Genomic DNA, 17,149 nt, shown 5'->3' with positions numbered 1-17,149 from the left:
ATCTAAGTGTATGTATGTGTATGTAAGTGTATATATGTAAGTATGTATGTGTGTATATCTGTGCTTAATTGAAGCAGGGGGTAGGCAAGGAAGGAGGGGAAAAGAACAAAGTAAAAAGTACACAGCAGAGAACAAAATTTACAAGGAAGCAAAGAAAAGATGGACAGCTCTGAACACAATGTGTATTTATGATACAAGCTTTCTTGAAATGGAAATTTATTGCTGTATATTTTGAATCCTCTCTTACATTCTGCTGCACACATGGCAATGTTTTTTTTTTATTTTGTATTTAAGTTTCTATTTCTGTTTCTTATTGTGTATTTAAGTTTAAAATAAATTAATTTTTAAAAAAAGAAAAAGAAAGAAAGCAGTCAAGGCCTTAGACTCAGATGGCCTCGGCAGTTTGTAGAAAGGAAAGCCCCTGAAATATGGCCCATTGTATGAGCTTCATCACCACATCACATGGTCCCTATGTGAGGCCTCTCTACAAATCAAGTATTTATTGTGTCAGACACTGTGCTAAACTCTGAGCTTCCAAAGAAAGCCAAAACAGTCCCTGCCCTCAAGAAACTTACATTTTCCTGGAGGAGATGGCATATAATTAAATAAAGATAAGCACAGAGTGGGTAGAAGGCATCCTTAGCTAGAAAGGTCCTAACATGTGCCCTGGTCACATGTATTTCCTACGTAAAATGAGGGGTACACATTCAATGGCCTCTAAGGTTCTTTTTAGCTGTAAATTAATGCTCCTCTCCTCCTATATGTCTGTCTATCCATGGCTAGTCCCCAGGTGTGTCCATTCTTCTCAATGAGATCAAGTGTTTCTGTAAAAAGTGTGACAACAGATTTAGGGGGGAAAGTAGAAATTTTTATTGGTACTTTTCTACTATGTGATTTCACTAAATATCTGACCATTTAACTAATTGTAACCTCTGACTGACTAGTAAAGTAAACACATAGATGGGGGCTCATGGGCTATGGAGTTTGGAGTAGATTGGATCCAAATGTATCTGAACATTTACTTCCCTTTCCTTTCTCTTCCAGAAACCAAGACCACCCCTCCAGGGTGTAAAGGCAGTATAGATCTATCAGCAGGGATTGTCTTGCTTCTTTTCTTCCCTTCCCCTGTTCCCCTAGAACCCGGAACTGTCCAGAACTCATCCAAATCAATACTCACACGACATGGGTTCTCATGATGCCCCACCATCTCGGTTACTCCTCTTTGAACTTTCTCCAGCTTTTCCTAAAATGAACACCACATTTCAAATGGAACCTGACCAGGGCAGAGTCCAGCAGGATTGTCACCTCTGTGGTTCTGAATATGGTCACCCTCTTAATTCATCCTCTTCCTCCTGGTAACAACCAGTTTGATTAACTCTCCCACCTCCAAGCACCCCAGTTGTTTGTCAGAGTATCTGAGGCCTCTGGTAGCCATCACTTTCCAGGCCACATCTGCTTTTTCAGCCATCCATGAATTTTTCCCTTTCTTGGAGCAAGGAAGGGGTTGTAAGAGACAAGTGTCATTTTGGTAGGTAGAAACCACTGGACTGAATGAGAAGGCCTTTCTCCTGCCAAGTTAACTTTCCACTGAAGATAACATATCAGCCTTACTACTGATACTACATTTGACTAATTGGTCTTTTCCCTGTCTCTCATCTATAGACCTTATCCAAAAGCATGGTAAATTATCTCCACCACCCTCCTCCCCCATAAAGGTGAAGAGGCCTCATGTTTGGAAAAACTTCCTAACAATTTGAGCTGACCAATAACACAATGGAGGTGATGAATCTTCGAAGAAATACTGGATGAGCAATGGCCAGGGATATTCTTGAGCACTGATAAGATATTGGTCTGGTCTGAGTTGGACTTGGAAGACCTTTCAAGTTCTGAACTTCTATGGAAAAACTTCGTTTCTTAAGCCTGGCATGTGTTGTGTTCAATCGTTTTTCAGTCATGTCTGACTCTACATGACCCCATTTGGGGTTTTCTTGGCAGAGATCCTGGAATGGTTTGCCATTTCCTTCTCCAGCTCACTTTACAGATGAGGAAACTGAGGCAAACAAGATGAAGTGGACTTGCCCAGGATCACACAGCTAGTAAGTGTCTGAGGCCAGACTTGAACTCAGGTCTTCCAGACTTTAGGCTCGGCACTCTATCCCCTGCACTAGCTAGCTGCCTTAATGCTCAGTGCCTCTCCAAACTTCAGATGAGTCACTGCAGTCCTCAGGAGACCTTGGCTAAGAACAGAGGCCAGCACCAATTCAATTCCGTTCCTCAGATATTCCCCAGCACCAGGCTAGACACTGCAGAAGAGAGAAATGTAAATGGCAGGCATCACTAGGAGTGAGGAGGGCTTGTTACATCTTTCTGCCTTCTGTGATCACCGTGTCATATCATGTTATGCTTTGGCTCAGTTATAAATGAAGGGAGGTGGTACGATGGACTTACATGTTGCTCAAGGTTTGGTTTTTTTTAGTCTAGCTGATACTCTTCCTTCTGCCCACCCCACCCTTTGAGCTGCCCCCACCCAGCCCTGGCCCAGCCCTGGGCAGCACACCCATCTCAGCCCCTCAAAGCACATTTTGGGTGCTTATATTCCAGAGAGAGCAAATTCAAGTACTTTGTGCAGTTGGGGGAAAAAAGGATCATGAAATAGGTAATATCTGTATAGCAAGGTTTGCAAAGCTGTTTATATAGATCATCTCATCTGAGTCTCACATCCACCCTGGGGTTAGGGTGGCCGGGGGGGGGGGCATCCCCTCTTGTCCTGATCCATGTCTGGCCACTGGACCCAGATGGCTCCAGAGGAGACAGTGAGGCTGGTGACTTTGCCCAGCCCGGCCTTCAATCCAGTTCCCTTGCATGTCGTGGCATCACCTCCCTGATGTCACGGTCCTCTTCGAGAACGAAGGACAAACAATAATCTACCCTGGGAGGTAGGTGCTATGACTGTCCACATTTTACAGGGGAGGAAACTGAGGCTGAGGGACGTTAAATGATTTTTCCAGTGTCTGAGGCAAGATTTGAACTCAGGTCTCCTCCAGTCCTGGGCAGCTACATAGAGAAAGGGATAGAGTACCGGTTCCAGAATCAGGAAGACTCATCTTCCTGAGTTCAAATCCAGCCTCAGACACTTTCTAGCTGTGTGACCTTGGACAAGTCACTTAACCCTGTTTGCCTCAGTTTCCTCATCTATAAAACGGGCTGGAGAAGGAAATGGCAAACCATTCCAGTATGTTTGCCAAGAAAACTCCAGACGGAGTCTCAGAGAGTCAGACAAGATCGAATAGTAACTCCCTCAGTCCAGTCTGGAACTCCTTCCCCTGTGCCTCCCAGGACATCTCAATCCCTTCATCTTACACTGAGGCAGAGGCAACAGATAATGTCATTTGTCCACCAGTCAGTGGGACCCCAGGGCTGGGCAAGGTTAAATGGCCCCAAAGTCCCTTCTGACTCTTAGAGGCCGGGAAGTGACAGCCCAGTGACCCTGCCAGGGGCTGTCCAGGAACAAGACAAACTCTGCCAGCCAGAGGACTCCCCTTCAAGGTGCTCATTTTCATCTCTCCGGAAATCACTGGTTTTTGAGCTGGGAGGGGCCTTAAAAGTCACCTGGTCAGATACCCTTGTTTTCCACAAGGCCCCTCAACTTGGCCTCGGTCTCCTCATCTGTAATATGAGGGGATTAGATCCCATGATCTCTGAGGGCCCTTCCAGCTCGAGACAGCCCTTCCTCCAAAGCCGGACTTACCTTAGGGAGACTTTTCTTGACAAGGCACAACCTCTCCCAGGGTCTGTTTTCTTGTCTTTGAAATGCAAACATCATAGTCAAGCTCTCTCTTTGCCATGGTTGTTACGGGACACTTACTGAAGTGCTGCAGAGATGATGATGGGGTGTGTGTGTGTGTCTGTGTGTCTGTGTGTGTGTCTGTGTGTCTGTGTGTGTCTGTCTGTCTGTGTGTCTGTGTGTGTGTCTGTGTGTCTGTGTGTCTCTGTGTTGCTGTTGGTGGTGATGGTGGTGTTGCTGTTACCGTTCTCTTCCACCTCAGCCGTTTGGTCTGGATCTCACCTTTGCCCCCATCATTCCCCGCCTTGTATATATGTCTTCCCTCCTACCCCAGCCCCGCCACCCCCAGCAGGGCAGTGCCTAGCACACAGAAGGTGCTTAACGTTTGTTGAATTGCACTGAATCGAACCGTCTTCCATCACATGGCCAGGAAGTGTTGGTTTGTCTCTGATCCCGAGTCTCTTCACCTCAGGCACTGCCTGCTAGGGAACCTTCCCTGTCTCCCTTATTCACCACGGCCATTTGTCTCCTCGGATGAACTCGAATTTAAATGTGGACATGCTGTTCTATGGACTTCCAACGTACTTTGAGGACACCCTGTGGGGGGGTTTGCGGGATGGCTAAGAGTTACACACTATGGGCAAGCGTGGATGGGTTGCAATCTGCATCACTGGAGGGCACACCCACACCAGGCAGATCCCAAATCCTTCGGTCCGCGAGTTAAATGTAGTAGAATGAGGGGGTAAGCAGGGTCATTCAACTACTCGTGTTTGAAGCCAAGTGGAAAGAGCACCGAGTCTGGAGTCAGTAAGACCTGGGTTCAAATCCAGCCTCGGACTCTTACTAGCTGTGTGACCCTGGGCAAGTCACTTAACCTCTGTCTACCTCAGGTTCACCACTTATAAAATGGAGCTCATAATAGCACCCACCTTGCAGGCTGTTAAGAATAGAATGAGATATGTGTAAAGGACTTAGCATCATTCCTAACACACAGGAAGTGCTGTATAAATGTTAGCTCTTATTACTACTAACTCATTGCCTAGACAGCTTTCTTAGGATAACTGCCCCTCCTTTGTCTGGGAACATAGCAAAGGTCCTGTGATCCTCCCTCTCTGGCTTAGCCCAGACTCACCAGGCGGGGACAACACCTCATCTCCTCCCCTCCCCCCTCCAAAGTCATCTTCCTATTTCCTCTAAGTGCGCTCAGACTAGCAAAGACTTGTGGCTACAACTGTTTTTAAATACAAAGTAAATGTTTTAAAACTCAGAAATGTAAACAGGCTTTCTTGAATGCAGAAGGAAAGACTCAGGCTTCTACAGAGAGAAACAAAGAGAGAAAAAGATTCTGGCTTACCACCTGGGGTGGGAGATGGGGCGGGGAGGGCATGAGACAGATCCAAGAACAGAGCTTCTGTTCCCCCCCCCATCTCCTGCCCATCTGGCCAAGCAGCCCCCCTCGCAGGGCAGCCACCTCTGCTCCATTTCCCCTCTCCTGGCTCCATGTGGCTTCTCACCATCACCCCTTCAGTCTCCATGTGTTTCTCTACCAAGAGCTTAGATCCCCCTTCCAGACTCCAGTCTCACCCCTGGACTCAATAAGAGAACTATTAAAGATCACCCCGAGGTATAGCCTGTCCTGCATCCTAAAATATTGCTTCTTTTCTAATTCACTCCAGGGACTTGCTCACATCTCATAAAGGGACCACCTGGGGCGGCTGACCTGCAGGACCCCGGTTTGGCAATGACTTTAATATTACCTCATTGGGCTCCTTTTTTGAGGTTAGGTCTATGAGAGCCCAAATCACTCACAAGAGTGTAACCCTGTGGGCAAGGGGTGTTGCAGTTTTTTCTTTGTGTAACAGAGGCTTAGACACTGGACTCCATCCTTAGAATTTCTTTCAGAGTGGGGGGTATTTCTAGTTCTTAGGGCAGTGCCTGGCATGTAAGCACCTGGAAGGCACTTAATAAATGCTTATTGACTGACAGCTTTGTTTTCTACTGCTCAGATACTTGTTAGCTGTGTGACCCTGAGCAAGTCACTTAACTGTGCCTCAGTTTCCTCATCCGTAAAATGAGCTGGAGAAGGAAATGGTCAACCACTCCAGTATCTTTGCCAAGAAAACCCCAGATGGGATCACAAAGAGTTGGACACAACTAAACAACAACTTTGTTTTTGTATCCTGAGTCCTTAGCACAGTGCCTGGCACATAGTAAATGCTTAATAAATACTTTGTGTCACTGTTCTTTCATCCATGTCTCTCTTCTCTCTCTGTCTCTGCCTCTGTCTCTGTTTCTCTCCATACATGCATGCATATATATATATATATATATATATATATATATATATATATATAATCGAGCTAGATAGCTTTCATCTCTGAATTTCACAATATTTGCATCCTTAAAAACCAGCACAATGGTTGGTGATTTTTTTTTGATCAGATCTGTGATTTCATTGGTATTCCCTCTCTATTAATGTACATGGAAATGCTCTGTACCTTAGAGTCTTAGCTGCCTGGGGGCACTTAGAGGTTTTAAGTGACTTATCCAGGATCACACAGGCAAGATATATGGGAGAGGAAGGACTTGAACCCAGGTATTGTAGGTTAGGCTTGACCTGGGCCAATGTGGTGGCTGAGGTCCAGGACTGGAATGAAATGAGATGCTCAGAGTGTCAGACAGTTAATAGAAGGAGGCTTACTTATCCATAGTTTGGAAAGCCTACTCAGCGAAGTTCCAGCTTTGATTGGGTGGAGCCCAGCTTCCCTGCCTCTGTGTATGTCATGCTGGTGTGTGAGCAGCTCCCAATCCACTATGTGGAATATGTTCTATCTCCTCCCCTCACCTGGTAAATCCACAGTAAGCTCCTTGAGAGTATACACTGGTTTCTATTTTATCTTTTTATCTCCAGACCCTAAAAAAGGAGACCAGCACCTAGCCCAGGCCCTTATAATAGGCAACTAAAACATGCTTGTTGTAGTAGGCAGTTGGGAAGAACAAATGATTTGGAATGGTGGGACCTGAGTTCAAATGCTTACTGTCATTTACTATGAGACCCTGGGCAAGTCACATATCTCTAGGCCTCAGTTTCTTCATCTGCGAAACGAAGGGCATGGACTAGATCTCCAGAGGGCTAGAGGACGCCGAGGGAGGGACCTTCCCACTCCAATTCAATAGCACTATGAATGTTACAGCTGAGAATCTAGATTGAAATCCCAAGCTCTGCCACCTACCACCTGTGTGAGCTTTGGGACCTTCCTGACCTCCTCTTTCTCGCCTGTAAAACGGCGAGGGGGGTGCTGGCCTAGACCACCTCTGGGATCCCTTCTACCTGATGTTATGATCCCCTTATCCTAGGATTCTTACTCTTAAAACCTATGAGCTTCCGTTCCGGCATTTGAAGAGTTAATGTGCTGCCACCTAGTGGATTTTGATCAACCTGCAGGACCCCCAACTCACAAAGGCAGGGTAGGCGTGGAGAGAGTGTCTAGTTTGCAAAGGATGCAAAGAAAAGTCTTGTGCCAGCCAGAGGTCGGTGCGCGGCATTGTTTGCGGACAGCCTTGGGCTCTCCCAGCTCATATTTGGGTACCAGAGACCCGCTGGGCTATTAGAAGGATGTTTGTTGCTTCCCTCTCCTGCCGTCCCCCCCCCCCGGCCCCCACCACCACTTTCGGGGTAAGGTTTCTAGGGCCTGTCCGCTAGAGGTCTGAGGCCAAGTAGACCGAGGCAGGAGAGAATTGTTCTCCCGCGTTTCCCTCCACCGGGGGCTTCAACAGCTGTGCTGCTCTCGATTTTGATGTATATTTCAAGGGCGCCGTTCCCAGCAGGGGCACATTTTTACCTCGGGAACCTATTCACGCGGGTAGTCCCCCCCGGCACGGCAAGTTCTCCGGGGGGCTTTGATTGCACAAATACTTCCTCTAGGTACAGCAAGCTTAGGGGCCCCGAGCGCTTGACAATGCTTAGCAACCTGGGCCGGGAGAATGTCCCGAGCGGAAGGATGGAACGCGGCCGCCCGCCACGGTCGCCCTCCCTTTGTTCCACTTGGCAACAATGTTGCACGGGGTGTCTGGCTCCTCCGGAAAGTTAGCGGGCTTTTAATGAAGGCTTGGGGCCGCGTGGGGGGCTTCTGGAGAGCTGTGCAGCCAGCCGTCTCTGCTCGCTCCCCCCGCCCCCGCCCCCGCCCCAGCGGTGCAGGGTCTCTGTGTGTCTGTTTTTCCCCTGCAGTGCAGGGATAAGCTGTCTGGAGGAGTGAATTGTGGACTGCGGCAGATGTGACTCTTTCTATTTCAATTGATTTTCAGTTAATAACTTTTAACCTCCTGAACCACTAAGGCTGGGTGTGTGGTTTATGCATCGAGGAGAAGAGCTCGCGCGATGGAAACTACAGCTGTTGCCTACATCTATCCGTGCCCACTAATTGCCAGAGAACCAATCAGGACGTTCCCGAAATCAGCCAAAGCCTTACCTAGCCCAGTTTGTATTTTTTTTTTTAAGCAAACCATATAACAACTCCCAAACAGGTCTCTGATCTGTCAGGGGCTTTGTGGATTTATTCTCCAGTACAACTCCGTGGGGAATGGGGGAGAGAGAAGAGAGCAGCTGCCCACAATGCACTTCGTTGTGTCAGCAACAGCAAACCAAATTAAAATGGGACTACGCTTTTTCATCCTTCTTTTTCCTTGGCAGCTCCGGCTAACCATTCTTCCAGCTGGGGCTTGGAGAGAACCGGAGAAGGGGACCTTTCCAGCTGTGATGCTTGAATGAGTGGGCACCTGGGAGGGGGAGGCGGGGCAGGGAAGGGGGAGTGGAGTTTACATACTTTGCATTTTGCTTAGAGGCTGAAGTTTGACGCTAATGTGCCTCCACACCCGGGAGGGTACCCCACTGCAGCGCGGAGCAGTGGAAAACGCTGAGCTCGGAGTCATGGGACCTGAGTTCAAATCCCAGTTTTACCATTTATACTATTTATATGACAAGTCACTTGACTTTTCTGGGCCCTAATCGTCCATAAAAAGAAAAGGGGCGGACCCGATGGCCTCTGAGCTCCCTTCTAGCTTTGATCCCCCTCTCGTCATTCACCGCGACCCCCACACACACACACATACACCTAGTTATTCAACAAACATTTATTGAGTCAGTCAACTAATATTGATAAAGCACCCATAAGCCAGGCACTAAGCTAAGTAGGAGAGGTCCCAAGTGCTGGGGAGTAGCTTACATCCAGTTTCCTGTCTTTAAGGAGCCTGGAATGGGAGATGCCATGGTGACAAGAGCAGGGCTTTTGGAGACAGAAGATACGGATTCAGATCCCAGCTTTTCTGCTTACTATCTGTGTGACTTTGGGCTGAAGCAGAACCTTCCTGGGCCTCATTTTTCTCATAAGTAAAAGAAACAGTGCTTGGTCTTTGAAGTTGCTTCCAGCTCTAAACCCACGCTCCTATAATCCTAAAAACTGTAATAATATATTAAGATGAGGGCAAAGGAAAGCATCCCATCTCTGATACACTTGGCAATTCTTAGATGAGTGAACATAAGCAAATCACTTGACCTCTGAGCCTCAGTTTCTTCAGCTGTAAAATGGAATTAACAATACCTGTAATGTCCACCTCACCGGGTTGTTAGGAGGATAACACTTTCTAAACCTTATTTTATGATTAGAGAGGCAGTGTGGGACAGTGGAAAGACCACCAGCTCTAGAATCAGAACTCTTGGGGTGTCTTGGGGTCCAATCCTGCTCTGACACTTCCTGTGTCATCTTGGACAAGCCTCTTCTCTCCCCTAGGATTCACTTTCCCCATCTACAAAATGAGAATAGACCAGATGGTCTCTGAGAGTCCTTCCCATTCTAGGAGCTAGGCTCTACAGCTGATGTTTGTAAAGAGCTTGAAGGTTTACAAAGCCCTTTTCTCACAGAAACCTCATGCAATTGATACTATCAGTATTCTTTTCATAATTGGATCTGTGATTTCATTACACACACACAGATACTCACAAACATCTATATATATATATATATAGACATACACAAATATACACATATATACACAGACATATATGCCATATACGGTTATACCATATAGATGTATACCTGTGTTTTTATGGGTGTATGTGTGTCTATCCATCTTTCTGTCTGTCTATCTCTTTATGACAGTTGTCTGCCAGTCTAATCAATCCCAATTCCAAGATGAGGAGGGAAGCTCAGAGAGTGTAAATGACTTAGTGCCCAAAATCACTCAACTACTAAGTGTCAGAAAACAAGGCTGAAACCCAGGGCTTACTGTTGGTGGTGTAACCAGTTAAGTGTTGGAGGCCGGACTGGAAACCCGGGTCTAGAACCTAGTGACCCAGGCCCCAAGTCTGGATTCCTGCTCTGTCGCTCACCTGTGAAGTGAGCTCTGAGGTGCAAGTTATTACTTCCATCTGGGAAGCCCAGAGGTGGTAAGATCTGAGAGGGGCCTTAAACCATGAGTAGAATTTCATCAGAGACAGGTGTGATGTGAATCACCCAAGCAAAGGTCTGAAGCCCACAGCTCAGGAAATGGCCAATAGTAGCCTCTTACAAGGGGCTCACAAGTTTGGCAGAGCAAGGGTTAATCTTCCCATTTTATGCATGAAGAGACTGAGGCAAGGAAAGGTGAAACATGGCCATGGGTCACACAAGGGCTGAGGACTGAATGAGCTTTGAATCTTCATGTTCTGATACTCCAAGCTTTTGCCACCACATCTCACTGGAGCCACAGGACCTGGGTTCAAATCCCAGCTCTGTTCTTTCCTACCTGTGTGACCTCAGAGGAGTTACTATAGCCTCTCTGGACCCAGTTTCCTAGCTGGCCTCTGAGATCTTGCCCAGATCGAGCCCTCTAGAAGGAGGTCATCCAGCTGGGCTGAAGCATGGGCTAACTCAGGAGGGAAAGGTGGTTTACAGCCAGGTTGCAGAGTTCCTTAAACATCAAACTAAAGAGTTTGGACTCTATTAAGTACCAGGGAGAGGTGGGGGGGGGGCAGAGTTATAACTAGGGTGGGAGTGATCTGAGCATTTGTTCAATGTGCCAAATGTTAGTGGGGTCTGGCAGCAGATGTTTCTTCATTAGGTACAAATAACTGATCTGAGCAGCTGATTAACAAGAATAATTTGTTAAAATAGGAAGTCATCATATGCTGCACTTCCCCAATCTGTGACAACATCCCAAGTGCAGGTCCTTTTCAGATCCAGACCAATATTCTTACTTTCCCAGGAATGGCTTCACCAGCCATGGCCTCATATTGTTCTGTGGTCTCCATTCTTCTGTATATGGTTGCTGTCCCAGAGCCTCACCACACCCCTCTCCCATGGGACCCTGTGTCTTAGATCCCAATTCTCTCCCAGAGTTTCTCCCCCACCACCTGTGAATTTGTCTTTTAAAGATTAATTGAAAGGGCCCTGGGCATATTTTGTGGTCCTCACTAGGGAGCCTGAATGGTTAGTTATGGCTTTTGAAACCTTCAAAGATTCTTGAATAAGGGAGTAATAGGATCCAAATTGGGCTTTTGCAAGACCATCTGCTGGTCCTCTGTAGGACAGATAGATGGAGAGAGACAGGATGAAGGCAGGAAAGGAGGCAAAGGCAATGATCTTCCAAAAAGAAAACAGATTTGTTGGGGTGATAGTCGTCATGTAGAAGCTTATAGAATAAGCCTTTATTTATAGCTTCTATTCCAGCATGAGCATAACAGTCAGGAATGAGAAAAGCACCAAGTTTTAGGGGTTTTTTAATTGTTTTTCTTTAAAAGCAAAACTAAAACTCCAGTCCATTGTTGGACATACTTCCTTGAAAGTTCCTTGAAATCTGTTTTCTTTCCGAAGCACCCGCTCTCTGGAGGAGAGGTGCTTGAGAGAGCTTCTGGGCTGCTGAGAATAGACTACTCTGGAGGAAATCGGAGTTTTCCTGCACAGTTTTAAAATGTGTATCCACACCTCCACAGACCTGGTAAATGTGGGAGAGGAGAAGAAGAGTGCATCCTGGGAATTTGCCAGCAATGACACAGTGTGAATGAACTCAGGAGGACAAAACTCTCAAAACCCAAACCCCTCTGGTCTCTGGAGGAATGTTCCAGAGCCAATCTTTTGTTCATTGTTGTAGAACTTGTATTTGCAATCATGAGATTATAGGATCAGAAGTTTACATCTGGAAGAGACCCAGGAAGTCATCTGATCCCACTCCCTCCTTTAACAGATCTTAGGATCATAGGTCTAGATCTGGAAGGGCCCTAGAGGCCCCTCATTTTAAAGAGGAGGGAAGTGAGGCTCAGGAAGTCTATAGGTGAAGTCATAGAGGAAGTCAGTAGCAGATCTAGGATTTGAGTCTGGGTCCCCTGATTCCAAATAAAGCACTCCTGCTACTGCACCCCACTGCCTCCAAGAGAAAAGTGATAAAGGAAGATAACAATGCCCCTTTCTTTACAGTATTTCAAGCAAAGACTTGTCTGGGAGGAATTTCTGTGAAATAAATCTTATTTTTCTGTCGTAAGTCAAGAGATGTGTTTCCTATGTAAGCAAGTGGGAAACTCATCATTAAGATGATGTCCAGTTCAGTGAGGATGTGTCCAGCCTACGGCCTGACATACAATAGGTGCTTAATAAATGATGGATGGATGAGGTAGATCTTGGCTGCCCTATTTTTGGAGCTCATTGCTTCATAAAAAGCACTCCAGTGGTTTTTGAAGCATAACAACCTTTCTGTGCATGCTAGGAATCCTGTTCTCTACTTCCTGGGACACTTTTCCTTTGGAATATTTTTAGTGCCGCATACTGATTTCTTGGCTCCAAATACTTGCCGCCACTCGAATTCTGGTCTGCTTGCCCCTTCCCTAAGTCCAGGTCATAGGAATTTCTCCCATACTTTAACTCCGAGAGCCCCAGAACTTTTCTCCTTTCTTCCACCACAAATAGATAGCTTAGTGGACTGAAAGATCAATATAAGTAAAGAGTATGAAGTAAAAAAAAACAAAAAACAAACCCTAACATATTCTAAATAACGTTAAGAAAGGCATCTTATCTAGGTCCAGGCAGTTGTTACAGTCCTGAAAAAGCTCTAATTTTTTCTCTCTGATTATCTTTGTGGGTTGTTTGTATAAAGTGGATGACTGGAGTACTATAGGAAGAGAAGGGGTCTTACTCCTCTCCTCTGGCCCCCACCCTTGGAATATGGGCATTGTAGTCTTGTCCAAGCCTACCTGCCCACGGTGTAATCTACTCTCTAGTCATTGCCCTTGGCTCCATCCCCACAAAAGAATTTCTCTGCATGTGCCTGGAGGAGAACAATGGAGAAGGAACTATAAGTCACAAGTCCCAGCCTCCTCCTGATAGCAGGGGTGAATGGCTTGATTTTACTGGATTCAGACTTTATCCCACTTGGGGAAGTTTATTTAACAAAAATGTTTAAATGTCATTTGTTCTCTTTCATATAGTTCAGAAACTTCCAGAAGAGATAAAGTTTACATAATCTATGCCAGAGTTTATACACTCTTCTCTCCACATTTCTGTGACGTTACTCTCTTCTGGATCTTTTCCCACCTGTTTAACTGTTCCTTCTAGTGTCCTGTGCTGGATCTTCCTCCAAGTCACACCCATTAACCCTGGTGTCCCACAGGATTCTGTCCTGAGCCCTCTTCTGTTCTCCTTCTATACTACTTCACTTGGTGATCTCATTAGCTCCCATGGATTCAATTATCATGTCTATGATAATGACTGGCAAATCTATTTCTTCTTGTTCAGTCATTTTTCAGTCATATCCAGCTCTTTGTGACCACATTTGGGGTTTTCTTGGCAAAGATACTGCAGAGATTTGCCGTTTCCTTCTCTAGCTCACTGTACAGGAGAGGAAACTGAGGCCAACGGGGTAAAGTAACTTGCCCAGGGTCACACAGCTAATATGTATCTGAGGCCAGATTTGAACTTTGGGAGATGAGTGTTCCTGACTCCAGGCTGGAAGCTCTATGTACTATGACACCCCCTAGCTGCTTAAAACTACTTAACCAGTCCTAGCCGCTCTGCTGACTTCAGTCCTACATCTCCTCCAACTATGCGATACCTCAAACTGATGTCACATGTTAAAATCAACATGTCCCAAAATGAACTAATTATAATTTTCCCCAAAACCCTCCCCCTTTCAAACTCCCCTATTACTTTCAAGGATACTTCCATCCTCTCAGTCACCCTGGCTCACAAGCTAGTTATCTGTGACTCCTCTCCCTCTCTCTCTCTCTCTCTCTCTCTCTCTCTCTCTCTCTCTCTCTCCTATGCACCTTTTCTCCTCTGTCACAGCTGCCACCCTGGCACAGATCCTCATTGTCTCTCACATGGACTTTTGCAATAGTCTGTCCATTGGTCTTGCTGGCACAAGGCTCTCCCTACTGCAATCTATCCTCCAACCCAGCATACAGGTCAGAGCACGTCCCCCTATACTTAATAAATTCCGGTAGCTCTCTATCACCTCCAGAATCAAATAAAAAATCTTCTGGTGTACAAAGCCTTCATCACCTGCTCCCACCCCCACTTCTTATATACCTCACACCCTACCAGGTACTCTGTGACCCAATAGCACTGGGCTCTTTGTTTTTCTTCTCAAAAGCCACTTCATCTTGTGACTCTGAGCATTTTCATTGGTGTCCTCCAAACTTATAATAATTTCCCTTTTCATTTTCACCTCCTGGCTTCCTTCAAAGCCCTGCTAAAATCCTAGCTTCTATAGCAAGCCTTTCGCCATCCCTATAATTCTAGTCCCTTCTCTCTGTTGGTTATTTACAATTTATCTTTCATCTCTCTTGTTTGTACATAGTTGTTTGTATGTTGTCTCTACCATTAGACCAGAAGCTCTTTGAGAGCAAAGATTGTCTTCTGCCTTTCTTTGCATTTCCAGCACTTAGCACAGTGCCTGGCATGCAGTAGGCAATAAATAAATGCTCTTTGACTCTCTGTATGCTAGAACTTTTATCATTTCAACATCTTCTCTCTTTTCAGCTCCCTACTCACAAATACTGAGGTATGGCACCCAAAGTAGTTGTGATTGAGCAAACTTTATCTCGCTGACACTCAAACTAATTAAATAGGAATTACAAATATAACTCTGAATAACAGGAAAAAGCTGGATTTCACATATACTCTCTTAGTGAGTGACAGGAGGGGGGACTTCACCATCTCACCCCTCACTATCCCATTCCTATTTTCCTGAATGTCAAGTTAGCAAGGGACCCAGACATTCTCTCCTTGGTTATTGTCTTATGAGGCTTCGGACTACAGAGAGACTTCATCCCTCCTATCCCCGGCAGGGACCTTTATGAATTGCTCTGTGTCAATACCTCCCAGTCTTTAGTTTCTTAACTGAACCCCCAGAATTGATTTGTACACTTTGCATCTCCCCTTGGGAGATTTACAGGAACAGTAATCCTGTCCCTTTAAGACACCGCTCCTTTTTAGGTAGTGGGTTATAGTAGACTGACCAATTTCCATCCTGGCCCCAGGAATTTTGTCACGGACTTCCGAAGCCTCGTGACTATGCTCGGGGTTCCCCCCAAGCCCCAGGCCTTTGCCTAAGCTAAAGAACCTGATCTCACAGAGAATGAATGGAGCGGGAGACGAACAAGATGGTGAATGACTCCGTTTATTATTTCAGCAAGCAGCACATTTATACCTTTAGTGACGTAGGTACACTCTTTGGTTACGTGGGTGAAAGACAGGTAAAGCTAATACACCTAGGTCCTAGGACCGCCCTGACTCCGCCTACTCTCCTCCCACACTACCCAAAGCTCCCTGCGGGCAGGCAGTCCAGGCAAAGACCGGAAACTCCACGTGGTCCAAGTTCCACATGCTCTGCCAGAGAGCCGGAAGTTCCACGTGGTCAGGCAGGTCCGACCTGGAATTGCCAGGGAGGCAACAAAGGCGAGACCCCTCCTCCTGGCTCCACCCACATCCCAAAGCCCTGAGTCTATCTCAGCGGGCCCCTGGGCCTGGAGGTCCGAGGAGGACAGGGCTCAGCTCTAACTCTGCCCGTAACAGAATTTAATCCCGGCTATTTATGTTCTTAGTAGTAGGGGATTATAGGGGATTATAGAGACTAAATTTTCTCTGTCCAATAGTCTGACTATTTGCTAGTCAGGCCTCTTCCTTATTTATGATCCCCCCTCCCTTCTGCCCTGTTTAGTGACTTGGTTCTTCTTCCCGCCCCATATCTGGACATTTGGAATATTCCAAGTTTGAAACTTCCAGTTTCCTAGCTGATTGGTGTCTCTCTATCCATGACCTCAAGATACGGAGGACCATCATACCCCCCTGAAGTAGGGCCCTACCTTCTCTATAAAAAACAATCAACTCTTGAGCTCATTCCCCAAAAGATGGGGGAAGTCCAAATATATGAGCACATGATTTTCAAAAGAATTGAAAACCATGAATTACAACATGAAGTCACCAGTAGTAAGAGAAGTGAAAATTAAAACAACTCTGAGACATGTAAATTGGCAGAAATAACAAAAGATGGGAATAGTCAACCTTTGATGGATTGTAGGAAATCAGGCAGGCACACTGATGTGTTGTTATCAAAGCTGTGGAGTTGTCCAGATGTTCTGGATTTCAGTTTGAAAATATGCAATAAGAGTGACTGAATTGTTCATACCCAATACCAGCAGTCTCACTAGCCAATATTGTCCTCTACCCTACAAGGAAGTCAAAGACAGAAACAAAGGTTACATATACCTAAATAGTCATAGCAGCACTTTGAGACAGCAAAGGACTGGAAACAAAGTGGGTGTCCACCAACTGGGGGATGGCTGAAAAAAACCATGGCACGTGAATGTGATGAGGCATTGTTGTGTAGTGAAAAGAGGAATTATGGGAAATTCAGAGAAATGTTGGAAGATTTGTATGAACTCGTGCGGAGCCAAGAGAATAACGCATCTTGAATCCACCGTGACGTCACAGCTCGGCCAGCAGCTGTGCTGAAGCATTCACCCAGGAGACCTAGACTATCCCAGATACTTTTCCTTGTGGTGCCCTGGAGACCATCAGGCCTGATGCTAGCTCCCTGGTGACATCATTGGTGGTCTCCCTTCCCTCCTCCTCCCCAATGCTGCTTTTGAGGTGCTCTTCCTAGCCCTGATGTGGACTGTTTGCTGGGCTGCCCCAGTTTGGAGGTGTCTGTCCTGGCCCCGGTGAAAAGGAGTCAGTAAGTACACTTTAGACCCTTCCCTTGTTATCTCTGCCTCCTGTTCCCTGAAGGGTCTCCGGGCAAATCACATCAGCGTTGCTTTGAGGTCATTCTATAAAGAAGCCAAATAAAATGGCCAGGTGCTTTCAGCATTTCCTGGCCAACTCGGGGAGAGTTATTACA

The sequence above is a fragment of the Trichosurus vulpecula genome, chromosome 4 (genome assembly GCF_011100635.1).
Source record: "Trichosurus vulpecula isolate mTriVul1 chromosome 4, mTriVul1.pri, whole genome shotgun sequence".
NCBI classification, from domain to species: domain Eukaryota; kingdom Metazoa; phylum Chordata; class Mammalia; order Diprotodontia; family Phalangeridae; genus Trichosurus; species Trichosurus vulpecula.
The sequence above is the reverse complement of the archived record's forward strand: the minus strand, read 5'-3'. Positions refer to the sequence as shown.